The sequence below is a fragment of the Balaenoptera borealis genome, assembly GCF_965194805.1.
Source record: "Balaenoptera borealis genome assembly, contig: HAP1_SCAFFOLD_550, whole genome shotgun sequence".
NCBI lineage: Eukaryota > Metazoa > Chordata > Mammalia > Artiodactyla > Balaenopteridae > Balaenoptera > Balaenoptera borealis.
Genome location: NW_028123647.1, coordinates 56,707 through 61,961, shown reverse-complemented (window position 1 = coordinate 61,961; position 5,255 = coordinate 56,707). Strand labels below are relative to the sequence as shown.

Sequence of the window (5,255 nt, the reverse complement as noted above, 5' to 3'; positions counted from 1 at the left end):
GATATAGAATTTCTTACTAAGCACAGATAGCTGCATCCCACAGGTTTTCATATGCTGTGTTTTCATTATCACTCAATTAAAAATAATGCTAGCTTTTTCCCTGGTCTGATTCCGTCCTGCGCGACTGTTCCTTCAAACGGTAGTCTTTTATCTCCGTCCACTTTCTCTCCCACCGAAGTGTGTGCCACCAACCCATGGAAGATTTGATGGACATGGACATGAGTCCCCTGAGGCCCCAGAACTATCTTTTCGGTTGTGAACTAAAGGCCGACAAAGATTATCACTTTAAGGTGGATAATGATGAAAATGAGCACCAGTTATCTTTAAGAACGGTCAGTTTAGGGGCTGGTGCAAAGGATGAATTGCACATTGTCGAAGCAGAGGCGATGAATTATGAAGGCAGTCCAATTAAAGTAACACTGGCAACTTTGAAAATGTCTGTGCAGCCAACGGTTTCCCTTGGGGGCTTTGAAATAACACCACCTGTGGTCTTACAGTTGAAGTGTGGTTCAGGGCCTGTGCATATTAGCGGACAGCACTTAGTAGCTGTGGAGGAAGATGCAGAGTCAGAAGATGAAGAGGAGGAGGATGTGAAACTCCTAAGTATATCTGGAAAGCGTTCTGCCCCTGGAAGTGGTAGCAAGGTTCCACAGAAAAAAGTGAAACTTGCTGCTGATGAAGATGATGATGATGATGATGATGATGACGACGACGATGATGACGATGATGATGATTACTCTGATGATGAGGAAGCTGAAGAAAAACTCCAGTAAAGAAATCCGTATGAGATACTCCAGCCAAAAATGCACAAAAATCAAACCAGAATGGAAAAGACTCAAAACCATCAACACCAAGATCAAAAGGTCAAGAATCCTTCAAAAAACAGGAAAAAACTCCTAAAACACCGAAAGGACCTAGCTCTGTAGAAGACATTAAAGCAAAAATGCAAGCAAGTATAGAAAAAGGTGGTTCCCTTCCCAAAGCGGAAGCCAAATTCATCAATTATGTGAAGAATTGTTTCCGGATGACTGACCAGGAGGCTCTTCAAGATCTCTGCAGTGGAGGAAGTCTCTTTAAGAAAATAGTTTAAACAGTTTGTTAAATTTTTCCGTCTTATTTCATCTCTGTAACAGTAGATATCTGGCTGTCCTTTTTATAATGCAGAGTGAGAACTTTCCCTACCATGTCTGATAAATGTTGTCCAGGTTCCATTGCCAAGAATGTGTTGTCCAAAATGCCTGTTTAGTTTTTCAAGTTGGAACTCCACCCTTTGCTTGGTTTTAAGTATGTATGGAATGTTATGATAGGACATAGTAGTAGTGGTGGTCAGACAAATGGAAATGGTGGGGAGACAAAAATATACATGTGAAATAAACTCAGTATTTTAATACAGTAAAAAAAGAAAAGAAAAAAAAATAATGCTAAATTTGATTTTCTATTTTTACTCATGAGAAATGTACTGATTAATTTCCAAACACTTTGAGATTTTCTTGTTGTTATCTATTTGTTATTAATTATTAGCTTTATTATTCATCTGTCATCAGAGAACATATTCTGAACTATTCCAATACTTTGAAATTCATTGATAGTTGGTTAATGGACCTAGTAGAAGGTCAATTTTAGCAAATGTCCCATTTGCCTTGAAAAGAATTTATATTCTGCAATTGTAGGTTGTATTGGTCTATGTGTGTAAATTAGGTCAAATTTGTTATTCTAGTTGCTTAAATCTTCAATACTTCTACTGATATTATTTTCTGATTCTTCTATCAATCTTTTACTGAGGTATATTTACATGTCCCACACTTACTTTAGATTTCTCTACTTCTCCTTTTATTTCTGATACTTTTTGTATTGTATATTTTGAAGCAATGTTACTAGAAGCATACAGATTTAGAATTTTAGTACCTTCATATTATATTGACTATGTTACCATTATAAAATATATCTCTATCCCTAGTAATATTTCTTTCCTTAAGGCCTACTTTGTTGGATACTTTTTTATATGTATTATTATTTTTAAAAAATTCCTGTGAATGGAATTTCTGGGGATGTGTACTTAGTTCTTTTTTTAAAATTAATTAATTAATCAATTAATTTTGGCTGTGTTGGGTCTTCGTTGCTGCATGCGGGCTTTCTCTAGTTGTGGTGAGCAGGGGCTACTCTTTGTTGTGGTGTGCAGGTTTCTCATTGTGGTGACTTCTCGTTGCAGAGCACGGGCTCTAGGTGCGCGGGCTTCAGTAATTGCAGCACACAGGCTCAGTAGTTGTGGCACGTGGGCCCTAGAGCACGCGGGCTTCAGTAGTTGCAGTGCGTGGGCTTAGTAGTTGTGGCTCACGGGCTCTAGAGCACCGGCTCAGTAGTTGTGGCACACGGGCTTAGTTGCTCCACGGCATGTGGGATCTTCCCAGACCAGGAATCGAACCCATGTCCCCTGCGTTGGCAGGTGGATTCTTAACCACTGCACCACCATACTATTAGTTACCTAGAAACTTACATTGTTCCTTCTCACTATAATTATGAATTTTTCTACTTGTCCTGTTATTCTGATTTTTATTTTTTGCTTTATGCCTTTAGGTGCATATAAATAAAGGATTAGGATACCATCTGGTGGATTGATCTTTTCTCTTTATTAAATGTCCCTCTTTATCTATATAAATATCCATTGCCTTGAATTCTACCTTGTTTGATATTTAAAAAGCGGTACCAGCATTCTTACAGATACAATTTGCATAATATACCTTTCAACATTTTCTTGGTTTCACCCTTTCTCTGTTCTTATATTCAATGTGAATCTTATATAACCATCTCATAGTTTTATTTTACTGGAATACTGAGAGGCCGAGTGGAGATTTAGACCAATTAGAAGTGACAAGTTCCAACACCTGGACTCTTAGAGCCTGAGCTGTATTGCTTCCCTGAATATTGCAAGTCCTCTCTCTTCTTTGTCTCCATGCTCTCCTTGGCTGATCCCATTCACTTCTGCAGTTGTCACTACAATTCCACATGTCCAGCCCAACTACTCTTTGGCCCTACAGACTTTTATCCAATTCTCTAGTGGAACTTTCCTCCTGAATGTCCCAAACTTACCTCAGTCTCAACAGGTCCAAAATTTGTTCCACCATTAATCAAGATTAACACTGTTTCTCTGTCCCGGGCTTCCAGCTCAGTGATGTTCAAGCTGCAATGCTGGCTCTGGTCACAAAGGTGACCCTTTACTTTTTAAGTTTCTTCAATAGACATCCAAGTTTTGCTAAAAGAGAAAAATAAATCTGTCATTATTTTTAAAAACAAGTTAGGAGATATTATCTACCCCACAGTACCTATTCAGTTTTGAAAATGTGTATGAATCAAAGAGATTGACAAAGTCTACTTGGCACGTTCTTTCCCACAAAATATGCATTCATACAACAAATGCCTATCTTCACCCACTGCTGACAGGTGACTTAATTTTCTCCTGGAAAGCTTTTCTCTGTGTCCTTGCTTCTACTTCTTCACAGTTTCTGCTCTCCCCTAATTTCATCTTCCTCACAAGTTGAACTTAACATGATTACCTCTCCAGTCAGAGACTCCATTTTTTTCCTTTTTGCTTCCCAGCATCGATTGCCTGATTATCTCCACTATGCCCAGTTTTATTCAATGTGAGAGAAAATACAATTCCTTTTAGAAGAAACAGTGGGATTAGGATTTGCTGCTACTAAAATATGTTTCAAAACAACAAAATTTTAAAATTATATTTAAGAAAATAGGTGGCTGTCTCCAGGTGTTCCTTAACTCCTTGGACTTAACATGATTACCTCTCAAGTCCTCAATATTAGGGACTCCATTTTTTTCCTTTTGCTTTTTTTTCCTTTTTGGTTCCCAACATCGATGGCCTGATTATCTCTACTATGCCTAATTTTATTCAATGTGAGGGGAAACCCGTCTCCCTTTAGAGGAAACAATAGGATTGGAATTTGCCACTACTAAGATATCTAAAAAACAGCCATTTTAAAATTATATTTAAGAAAATAGGTGGCTGTTCCAATCATTGCTTTAATGGATTAGGTATTTGTTTTATTGAGAGGCTGAGAGCACTGATTCTGGACCCAATAGTTTGGGCTATATCCTGGTTTTAAAACTTACTAGCTATACAATTACAGGTAATTTGCTTAATCTCTATGTGCCTCAGTTTCCTCCTACGGAAAATGGGTACATTGATAGTATAGCCCTCACAGTTTTCTTCTGAGGAATGGATTGATTAGTACCTGTAAATAGCTGAGAACACTGTCACTAATATGGTGCATGCTAAAAGTATGTTATGAATATTGTTATTATTACCATTTTTCTGCATAGTCCAAATTAACATGATGACATATATATATTCAGAAGTGTTTTAATGACAATAAGATTATAACTGTACAAAAAGTAAAAATCTAAAAACCAGACATTGAAGTAAATAACAGCAGAAAAATTACATTTTATCACACATCCATTCCCACATGTCTTCAATGGTGAATTCCTTTATGTCTTTTTCTATTTGTGTAGGCACATTCCCATATATGTTTATGCACTTTACTTTCTTGATTATTAGATTACAGCATCAGCAACATACACCATTGATTCAGTAACACCTTTTTAAAGAAAGAATAAAACTATCACATAAAATCTACACATGTATTTTATGATATATTTCAATGTGAGAAATGTTAAAAGATTCTAAAAAATTGATCCTAACATAGAATAAGACAATTTAGGTCATGTGATATATGCATTGCTAGAATCTCTGACATTTTGATGTATTTCCTTGCAGTCTTTTTCTAGACCTATTTGTTGTGTCCCCCTGAAATTCATATGTTGAAACCTAATCCCCACTGTGATGGTAATTGGAGTTTGGGCCTTTAAAAAGTGATTAAGTCCTGAGGATGGAGCCCTCATGAATGGGATTAGTGCCACTATAAAAGATACCCCAGCAACCTCCCTTGCTTTGTCCACAGTATGAGGGCACAGAAAGGAGATTGCAGTCTACGAATCAGGAAGCGGGCCCTTTCCAAAAACCAAATCTGCCAGTGCCTTGATCTTGGACTTCCTATCCCCAGAACAAGGAAAAATAAACTTCTGTTATTTAAGCCATCCAATCTATGGTATTTTTGTTATCGCAGCCCAAATGAACTAAGGCAGTACTTAATATAACTGTTTCCACTGTACCACCAGTGGTTCTCCAGTGTTAGTACACATCAGAATCTCTCAGGGAAGCATGTTAACAATACATGTTCTGG

General features: G+C 37.3%; 1 pseudogene across 1 annotated transcript; it reads left to right on the top strand.

Annotated features, from left to right (window-relative positions):
• The first annotated feature begins 95 nt into the window (after positions 1–95).
• Positions 96–1,433, top strand: LOC309621507 (nucleophosmin pseudogene; annotated as a pseudogene). Its single transcript has one exon. The product of its transcript is annotated as a nucleophosmin pseudogene (transcript).
• Positions 1,434–5,255: the final 3,822 nt, after the last annotated feature.